This window comes from Juglans regia, chromosome 2, assembly GCF_001411555.2.
Source record: "Juglans regia cultivar Chandler chromosome 2, Walnut 2.0, whole genome shotgun sequence".
Lineage (NCBI taxonomy): Eukaryota > Viridiplantae > Streptophyta > Magnoliopsida > Fagales > Juglandaceae > Juglans > Juglans regia.
The window spans coordinates 32818112-32829961 of NC_049902.1; the positions used below are offsets into that span (position 1 = coordinate 32818112).

The window sequence follows — 11850 nt, forward strand, 5'->3', positions numbered from 1 at the left end:
TAGAGTGTGGAGGTTGTATGAATAGTAAGAGGTTGAGTAGATTTTTTGCCAAAAATATGTCCACCTTCGGGCCGCCCTAAATTCTGAGCTAGTCCGGCCACCTCATCACTTAAATATATATATATATTTTTTTTTAAAGAAAAATGATCGAGGTACCGAGAGTTAGGTCTTGTCATGGGTCCTGGCACTTTTTATTATTATTATTTAATGATTAAGGATATATTTTTTAATGATATTGTATATTTTTTTAAAAAAAATGTTTAAGGATATTAAACAAATCTATGGAACAAAAAAAAAGATTTGGCCTTCTCAGGACCTATCATCGGGTTATACCCTCATTGGGTGTAGCACCACTCTTTTTGAAAATAATTTTATGAATAGTTAGTATGAATTTGAGCTGATTTGTGAGAATATTTTTACTTGAATTTCTTCTTAATTTAATTTTTTCTATCTCCCTCTTCCTTTCTTCTTCTTTAGTGCTGGCACCCTCACCCATTTCTCACAAGGGAGTGGCTAGGAGTCGGATCCGATGAAAATTTAAATTTTACACCCTTCAATAGCACGTACACAACCACGTTAGTTCTCTTTATTTGTTACAATGGATGCAAACGCAGCGAATTTCAAGCGTTGTCAAGACCGTCCTCTCAAGCACTCCCCCCTCATCTCTCTCTCTCTCTCTCTCCCTCCTCTCAAACACAACTCGTCGGTCTCTCTCTCCGCAATGAGTTAAATCTCAATTTCTAAACAGATTTAAGGTTAAACTTAAATTTAACAATACCAAAAATGTTGTAAAAAAATGACGTGCCAAGTACATTTTTAGATGACAAGAAAGCGTTGTTAGAAAAAGGAATTGAAGTTGTGAAACTATGATTCCGGATAACATTAAGAACTTGGATTTCATGTACATACTTTAATATATATATATATATATACACACACACTAGTAGTAATGAAACGTCTAAGGGACGTTTGCGTAGCGGAGAGAAAATGTATATGCTAATGTGACGTTTGCCCAACGGAGAGAAAATGTATATGCTAATTATATATATATATATATATATAAACTATATATAGATAGAAATATAAATAATACAACTGCATTATAAAAAAATTATATATAGATAGAAATATATATGAACTATATATAGATAGAACAATGGAAAGCCAGAAGCAAGAAAAAAAACATCAAAAGAAAATTTGCTACAAAAAGAAAACCAAAACTATCACAATTAAAAATAATACAAATAAATTACAAAATACAAATAGAAAACACTATTCAACTACATATTCATAAACATTGAGTAAGTTTTGAAATACCAAACCTGAAATTAACAAACAAAATATACAAATCCAACAAATTAAATGAAAACATATAAAGAAATCTTCACAAAGTAGTTGCAGCTGAATCAAATATATGGTAAGCACAATTATGAAACATAACAATATAAGAAATAAGTACAAAATCATATATTGAACAAAAAAATATTAAATATTTATGCTCAATGAATCAATATTAAATATTGAGCATAAATTTGCTAGAAATACCAAATCAAAGTCCAAATTGAAAAAGTTAAGAGATACCAACCTGAAACAAAAAGTCCAAATCACTTAGTCATCATAATATAAAAAAAATAAAAAATAAGACAACAATTTACAAGTCTTATCTTCTATACTAAAACAAAAATAAACAAAATATATTATAAAATGCTCTTATTTTATGTTTATTCATTATATATTATATTACATATCAAATCTTTAAACATACAAAAAAATATACATACGGAAAAAAAAAAACCACATCATGTAAGCAATATAATAATAATGTATAACACGAATCTTTTACACTAAAACAAAAATACATAAAGTATATTATAAAAGAAGTTAATGTTTATATTCACATAATATCATATTATATTATAATGTTTACATTATTCTGCATGTTCTGAATAAATATGATATTAATTTAAGCATTAAAACATTTATAACATACAAAATAAATATTCTTCTCGAAAGAAAGAAGATAAATGAGGATTTTCATTAGACAATGAATGAAAGCTATAATAATAATTTGTTTCTAAATACTATCTTAGTAAAGATTCTGTTAAGAATCTTTATCAACTAATGAAAACCCTCATCATCTAAATTCTCTTTTTTTAGAATAAGCAAAATAATAAATGTTACTTTTTATTTTATTCTTACAATAGATCATATAGCAATCACAAAATAAAATTACAACAAATATAAAATCATCAAAAAATACAAAATAAAACAGGGAATTTACTTTTTAAAGTTATATATGTTAATAAATCAATAAGTGGAAATCTTGATATATAAATAACCAGATATTTCTAAAATGAAATATAAAATTATAAGTAAAAATTACTAAATATTTAAACAGTTAAAATTATAACAAACAATATTAAAGATTTATACAAAAATGAAAAATCCACAAACACAAACCTTAAACTAAATAGCCAAAACTTAAAAAATATTGTGTTTAAAAAAAATTAATCAAAATTAAAAAGTCAACAACTCAACATTCAAACCCACAAGATAAAAGTAAATAACATACAAAAGAGAATTATATTTTCCCAAAAATCTGAGTAGATAAAAACAAACAAAAAAAAATCAAAATTTTCAGAAATATGTAAATAACAAGAGCAAAAAAAATTGAGCACATTTTCAAAACTTGCATCAAGCTAGCACCAAATTGAATTAGTTGTTTCTTGTTGTAAGCATGAAATGAAGTAAGAGATGAACAAACTTCACCTTCACAATAAGCCTTGATTTATTTAAATAAATTTTTTCTTTCTCTTCCAAAATTTTTAAAAAAAAAATCCCGAGATAATAAAGAAAAAAAAACTATAGACAACCCTAGATCAGTAAACCATATAATACAAAAAACTCATGCAATTTGTTAAAACCAGATTTAACAACATGAAAAAAAGCTAAATGCAAAAAAGCTAAAATCCATAAAAAAAATATATATATTTTTTCACAAAAAATAAAAAAACTCACAACATGCAAACGCAGTTTCAAAACTTGCCTCTAGCTAGCAGAAAATAGAATAAAAGAAATTTATCATCCAGCACAATTTCAGAACTTGCTTCTAGCTAGTAGATAGCCAAAAAAAGACATGACTCAGTTGATAACAAATTGAAATGAAAACGAAAAAAAAACAATAGAAGAACTCATATCAACAAACCACAAAACACAAAAAACCCATACAAAATGTTAAAACCAAATTTAACGCCGTGTGAGGAAAAAAAAACCAATGTGAAAAAGCAAAAGCCAACAAGTCCATGTAAAAGAACTATTTTTCCACACAAAAAAATTGAGAAAGCAAACCCATAACATAGAGACAAACATTTAACGGCCTTTAAAAATTAAAAAAAAATAAAAACCTAAAACCGAGTTGATAAAAAAAAAAAAAACGAAAAATTACAATTTTTTCATAAAACTTGGTTCAAAACTTGATTCTAACTAGCAGACAGCCAAGAAAAGCTATGACTCAATTGATAAAAAAAATGAAAATGAAAAAAAAACTATAGAAAAACTCATATTAGCAAACCATAAAATACAAAAAATCCATACAAAATGTTAAAACTAGATTTAATCAATCTCGTTTGTTGTAAAACTTACTACAAAAAAATGTTTTAACGTCATGAAAAAATAAGACCCAACACAAAAATGCTAAAACCCATAAAAAAAAAAAGAAAAAAGAACAACTTATTTGCAAATCCAAAAAGAGAATGCAAAGAAACCCTTGTAAAAAATATATTTTTTCACAAAAAATACAAAAAACTGAGAACATACAAATTTAGAACATAAAAATAAATATTTAACATCATAAAAAAAGAAACCTAACACCAAAAAGCTAAAACCCAAGAAAAAATATATTTTTTCACAAAAAACCAACAACATGCAAACAGAAAACATGCAAAGGAACAACACTTGTGCAAATATGAAGAGAAAACACCAAACTGCACAAAAAAAACAAATCTATTTTTTTACAAAAAAAATACAAAAAATCGATAACATACAAATCCAGAACATAAAAACGAACATTTAACAACATAAAAAAGAAACCTAACGCCAAAAAACTAAAATCTATGAAAAAATATATTTTTTCATAAAAATACAAAAAATCCACAACATGCAAACCCAGAACATACAAAGGAACAATGCTTGTGCAAATCTAAAGAGAAAAAACCAACAGCCCCATGAAAAAAGTTTATTTTTTCGTACAAAATATCAAAAAACTACAACATGCACAAACCCTTGTAAAATCTGAAGAAACTCATGTAAAATCCTCAAACTAATAGCATAAAAAAGAAAAAGAAAAAGAAAAGGCCAAACTGCACAAAACAAACCTGAAGAAATACCCAGAGAATACAAAATACTAATAGAAGAGAGAAGACGGAGACGAAGACGAAGAGAGAAAGCACTTTGCTTTCGGAGAGACAAGATACAGGGAAGACGCGATGAGAAGATGAAAAGGCAAAGAGAGAATATGAAAAAAAAAATAAAATGACTATGATACAAAACACAAAAGACCAAAAAAAGAAAAGATGAAAAGGCATAGAGAGAAGATGAAAAGAAAATTAAAAAGACTCTGACGCAAAACACCAAAGACCAAAACACCCTCAAACAAATACAAAACACCAAAATAAAAAGATAAAAAAGATAAAACACAAAAATAAATGATCACATACACGGAAGATGACAAAAATATTGTTTACAGCTATCTCCACTTATTATATATAGTATAGATATATATATATATATAGTTATTTCATTTGGTTTTCTTTATAGAACAACCTAGACTTAATAACAAAAATTAACTAACATAGAACCGATAATTAAAGAGGAAAACTGAAAATTTTTCGTTTCCATTTCCTTTCTCTCTCCCACTAACTGAGGAAGAAATCCAAACGATGTAAGAAATTTTAACATGGGATCCATATGAGGGAAAAGTGCTAACAAAACACAAAAATTAATAAATTAGCTAACAAGTATATATATATATATATATATATATATATATATCTTGAACCCACTCTTGGATTACTTTATCTCACCTTACAACAAAGACATTTACAATTATTGTTGAAATACACAGTAATATAATAAAAATTACAATAAAATAACATTTAAATTAAATCAGTTTGGACTGAGTCACATAAATTTTGCTCTCTTTAAAGATATTTAAGTCATTTGCGGTATAGAAAGTTTCAAATTAATCGGTACAATAAAATTCTTATTGACTTGACTCATCTAAGATACAACAGCACAATTGATCGTCGTATAACTCAAACCAACTCTGTTCAAGTGATTGAGCTCAAAACTCCACTCAAGAAACACATCTATGTTATCTGAAAAATACTCTCAAAACTATCTATCACTTTCTCTTTTTTTCTCTCTATCTAATACGAAAGAGACACTAGAATGAATACTCGAAGTGAACGGCAATAGGCAATCAAAACAATTAAAAGTAGCCAACTAACTACTGGAAAACCAATCGGAGCTTATTTCTACCCGTGCATATCAATGCACTTCTCGTACAACCATTTTTAAAATCTAACGTTGGAATTTTCAATAATGACTCATTGATTTCAAGCGTTTAATGTCGTAAACGTAAACTTTAAAAAAAAAAATTGATTGAGTTAACACCCAACCCAACGGCTTTCTTTTCTTTATTGCCTTAAATAATATTTAAACAAGATCAAATGGTAAAACAGATGCCGGAAATAAAACCCATAAAGCACTAACCGTTCAGATTTCAGAACTTAAAAAATGCTTGGAAATAAAAGATGTTGTAGAAGTTTTCTTCAAAATTCAAGAAGGAAGGAAAAAAACTGAAGGAAAGCTTGATGACAAAAAGAACGGTAATGATAAAAACGTTACGAATAAATACCTTTTATTCAAAAAATACCAACATTCCTCCATTATTTTTTAATAATAAAAAAATAATATAAATTGGAGAAATACTTCCAAATAAAGAATGATTATTATATATGACTGCTTAAGAGTAGTCTCAGTCTCTCAGACTTGAACTATAATTGTTTAAGATAAATAAAAAATTATTACTCATACATAATAACTCAGGTGTTGACACGAGTTTTATTAACCAACACATTACGGCCTTGTGATCATCCCGGTTTCATGAGTGTATTTGAGAATAAACTTAATTCTCATAGAGAGCGGCCACACTCTCACACTCATATAGGTGAAATATGTCAATGGTGCTCCCGTAATTCTAACACCCTACTCATAAGAGCTACAAAATTTTATTAAGAGTTTTTTCAAAACCTTATCCTCCAAAATATTACAGGATAAATACACTCATATAATAGGAATAAGAAATAAAAAAAAATAAGAGTATTTCTTACGATCATTATATGATTCATTTTTTCCATTAAAGCTGGTTCTCATAATCTTTGGTCCCCAAGTAGGGTATCCTCATGCATGGCTATTAAATTATGGGTTTTAATCACATTATCTTCAATGTATTTCAGACTCTTTTTCTTGTCAAGGCTTTGGTTAGTAGATCTGTAAAATTATTACAAAATTTAACATAATCCACATTAATAACACCATCAATCAAATAAAATCTCACAGTACTGTATTTTTTTCTTAGAGATCTAGATTTATTGTTATAATAATGATTTTGTACTCTATCAATTGTAGCAGTAATGTCACAATGAATTAATATAAATGTAGCTAATATTTTTCATAAAGAAATCTCATGTAATAAATCTTTCAACTAATTTATTTCCTCCTTTATTGTAACCAAAACTATAAGCTCAACTCTATTGTCGACTTAGCAATAATACGGCAGCAAAAGCAATAAAGCAATTAAATCCTAAAACGGTTTGATATTAAAATCTGAAAGTTGAAAAACTTTTGGTACTTTAAACAAACCAAACGGAATAAAGATAATAGATGTATCCGACGTAAATATAAAATTAAATATTTATTCCAAAAAGCTTAAAGAAAAGAAAACTGAAGAAACACGTTCAAGCCAAAATCTTCTAAAAAATATTTTCTAAAATCTCAACCCCTACTAGTTTTTGGATTTTTTCATAAAAAAATGCACCTCCAAAAATCATTTGATTCCAACATAAAAAAAAATCTAAGAACTGTGCTATTTTTTCATATCTAGGAAAAACACAAGTTGTAATTTTATGGATAATTCTCAATGATTGGACAAATGGGTTAAAACTCATTTCAATAGTATTATCGGCTTCTATCATTTCTAAATCTTTAAACTTTCTATCAAATCGATTTTTAACTCTATGGAGGAATTTTTTGATATTTTCAAATGCATCACTTTTATTATTATTATTATTATTATTATTATTATTATTATTATTATAAATAAATATACGTGTATTTTAAAAAATTATAAATAAAAGTGATAAAATATCTATTTCTTCAAATTTACAAAGATGTGTGAATTTAATCTAGCAATTTGGTATTTTTCTCATCAATACTTTTATAAGGTCAATTTGTAATATACGCTTGACTACAAGCTTCACATTTTTTTAAAACATCTGCCAGTTTGGAAATTAATTATAAACTATTCATGATTGTAACATATCAATTATTGATACGACATAAATGTGCATGCCAAAAATTTAAAGAAGAATGCATATAAAGAGAAACGTCCTATATTTTCTTCTTAATATTCAATTTAAACATTCAATCACAAGCATAGCCCTTACTTACAAAAACTCAAGACATAAGTGAATATTCTCCATGCATGCAAGCAATATCATTTATATATATCTGCCTTATACTTAAAAGCACCTATAACGTGAACAGTAATGAATAGTAATAATGAACAGTAATAAATAGTTTTTTGCCACTGTTTCTCTAAGAGCCGAGAATGGGTTCGTGCGTGTGAATGCCAGTGTGCGTCGGAGAGGGAATGGAGGTTCGTGGTGGCTGGGTCTACGAGAGGCGGTCGCCGATGTGAGGTGGTGGAGGTGCAGTAGTTTGGGTGGCCGCGTACAGCGACACAACTAGATAGAAATGGGTGAAACCCATTTCGGTTGGGTTATCGCAGGAGAGAGAGAGAGGGTTGCGCGTGGGGAAGATCAGTGGTAGCAGGCGTGAGGGGGACTTACCAGTGGTGGCGGTGAGGCTGGGTGGCTGCGGACGGCGGCACAACTAGAGAGAAATGGAAAAAATCCATTTCGGTTGGGTTACCGCAGGGTAGAGAGAGGGCTGCGCGTGGGGGAGATCGGTGGTGACTAGATTGGTCGCCGACGTGAGGGCCACTCGGCGGTGGTGGCGGTGAGGCTTGCCGGCGCACGACGGCGCCTGGCTGGGCTAAAGGAGGATGGGGCGTGCCGCGTGGGGAAGAATCGGGCCAGAGGAGAGAGAAAGAAAGTGAGGAAAAAAAATAAAATCATTATAATATTTATCACTATTATATATAAATAAAAATATAATCACTATAATATTTATCCATATTATATATAAAAATAAAATAAAATAAAATCATTAAAATATTTATCATTATTATGTAAAAAGTAGATTCTTTAAAGTGGATCTCAAATATACCAAATTTGTTTAAAGATATTGTGTAGATTTTACACACTTTAAAATTATATAAATAATTTCTCTTGTTAAAATTTAGAGATACAATTATAAGATTGTAATATTTATCACTATAATAAATAATTTCTCTTGTTAAAATTTATACATAAATAATTGCTCTTATTAAAACATTAATTTAAACTAATTTAAAATTTAAATAATTAAAATATAAATAATATATCATACATAAACTATCAAATTTAATTTATAAAATACTAATATTTCATCATTAAATAAATGATGAAATTTTATTAAATATTTTTAAGAAATTAATCTCAATCCTTTATTTTAAGTTCTTAGATAAATATTTTAGGTCCTTATTAAATATTTTTCAGAAATTAAAACCATATAAATAATTAGAATTTTAACATAATTTAAGTATGATAATATCCTTAATTAATTAAATAAATATCGTATGATATATAAATTATCAAATTTAATTTATAAAATACTAATATTCCATCATTAAATAAATGATGAAATTTTACTAAATATTTTTAAGAAATTAAAATTATATAAATAATTAGAGTTTTAACATAATTTAAATGTGATAATATTCTTAATTAACTAAATTAGGCAAACGTGCATAGAGAAAAAGAGAGAGAGAGAAAAGAAAAGTAGGGAAAAATGTTAATTTTTGCGTTTTAAATCTCAACCCTTCATCTTGAATCTTCATATTTAATCTAACGGTAAAAATTTAAATATTAATTTAAACTAACATAAAATAGATAATTAAAATATAAATATTATATCATACACTTAAAATTAATTTTAATTTATAAAATATTAATTTTTTATCATTAAATAAAAGATAAAGTTTTACTGAATATTTTTAATAGAATAATATTATATCATACATTTAAAATTAATTTTAATTTATAAAATACTAATATTTCATCATTAAATAAATAATAAAGTTTTATTAAATATTTTTAAGAAAAAAAAATATCTAATTAATTTAAATTTTTAATATAACATAAATTTTATAATAAATAATAAACAAAAATAAATAATAATTTCATTCTTACACATTTAAATATTTTAATATTTGAATAACACTTGATCTCGAAAAGACACAAGTAGATTGGAACCTGCTGGTACATACATGATCTCGAAAAGGCTCACGAACACGATAATTGTGACTATGCATTTGCTTCCCCGGCCATTCATTCATGCCTGAAAATCGAACAAATAGCAGCAACGACCCTTACTACCGATTTGGTAATTTAGATTCACCTTTTTATACAAAAAATTACCGGGGATTTCAGCGATCCGAGGCTCAGTAAAGTGCCCGTTACATACAACGACAGCGTCAAAAATTTCCTCCAGAGCGACTTCATCCTTGCCTCTCTTTTTCGATTTTACTCTCCATTTGGATTTGGAGCCCTCAACTAATCTCACGCACACGACCTCCGTCTCGAACCGCACCATTTCACTGACCCCAAATTCGAGCCCAAAGTCTTTGAGATACATGAGGACTTCTCAGTGACCCGGAAACCGTCTCGGGTCTCGATCCGGATCGTCTTTTGAGACGAACGGGTAGTCGACGTAGCCCATGGCTTCGCAGGTAGGTTGGTGCGGAGGCAGTTGTATAGGCTGCCGTGGACAGTCGTCCGGGTCGGATCGAGTCCTAGCGGGTCGGACTCTACATTCGGTGTGTACACCCAGATGCCGCCGACCTGGTCACCGCACTCGAAGACCACAACACTGTGGCCCTCGCGCCTGAGCTCTCTGGCCGCCACGAGCCCGGAGTCTCCTGCACCGATCACGGCCACGTGGCAGGATGTGATTGGATCGGTTGCGGGTGGCATGGACAGGTTTGGATTGTCGCTGTTCGGATTGCAATTATATTGCGTATTTAGAGCATTAATATTCGATTCAAATAAGTTAAAACTTTAAAATTTGATAAATTTATATTTAAAATTATTCTAATAAATTAATCAAATATTAAAATTTAAAATTTTGAATTACAATATATTTTAATTCATCTTTAAATTTAAAAATTTACTATTCATACTTTATAACTATTATTTTATTTATTTAAATTATTATTTTCTAATTTTAAACTACAATATATTTAAATTAAAAAATAATAATTTAAGTATCAAATTAAATTATTAATTAATATATAATTAGTGTAATTATAAAATATGAAAAAAAATAAAAAATATTATTATTAAAAAATAATATTATATTATTATTTTGATGAATCTAATAACTAATCTAATGTGGGGTAATAGATAGAGAAGTTTTAAATTTATGAAAAAATTATATTTTTCATCAAATTTTGAAGATGAAAATGAATCCAATGCTAATGATCTAAGAGCATCGTCATTGGAAATCTATCTTCAAAATTTAGCCAATATCACATTTTTTTATATTTACTTATTCCATTTAAATTGAATATTCACATTAAATTATTTATTCACTCTATATAATAATAAAATATTATTAATTTAATAATTTTTTATTTAATTTATTTTTATTACAGTTTGTAACTCTATCAATTAAATGTTAATAATAATTATATTCTAATTAAATTAATATTAAAAAAGTCATATTTTCAAAAGTCATTTAATATTAATAACAATAAATATTTTATTAAACTAATCTAAAATTCTATCTAGATCCATGTCAGATGTTGGAGTGAGAAACTAATATTTGAAAGTTTACTTGGAGTGAAAAATTAGTATTTTAATATTTAGTGAATTAATTGTAATTCTTCATCTTTGACCAATCACTGTAGTAAAAATCTAAATTATTTTAGATTTGCTCAATTCAATGTGAGATATTTTTTACATTAATTATATAAATTTTAGTCAACATTTTCATTTGGCCAAATCAATGAGGATGCTCTAAGAGATTGTCTTGTACAAGAAGATGAAAACAAAACTCAAACATTTTGTATTGGAATAGTTAAAATTTTAATGTCCTGGGTTACAATAAATTCATCCCCTTTTTAAAATTTGATCAATCATTATTTATTTTTAAAAAATATTTTGCTTTAAAAATATTTCCAATGTCTATTATGAGATAATTAGGTTGAGAAAAAAATAGTTGCGAAACAATAATTTTAGGTAAAAATTAAATTATTAATTAATATATAGAGTGTATTTATAAAATATTAAAAAAAATTAAAAAATTATTATTAAATATCTAATATTATATTATTATTTTGACATTTAGATGGATGGTCCAACGTGGATTAACATTTCCAATGGTTTTGGCTTTAACTTTTAGTCC

The 11850-nt window shown here is 27.3% G+C and overlaps 1 pseudogene; it reads right to left on the minus strand.

The window, feature by feature from the left end:
• Positions 1–1570: 1570 nt before the first annotated feature.
• LOC109010377 lies at positions 1571–10418 on the minus strand (annotated as a pseudogene).
• Positions 10419–11850: the final 1432 nt, after the last annotated feature.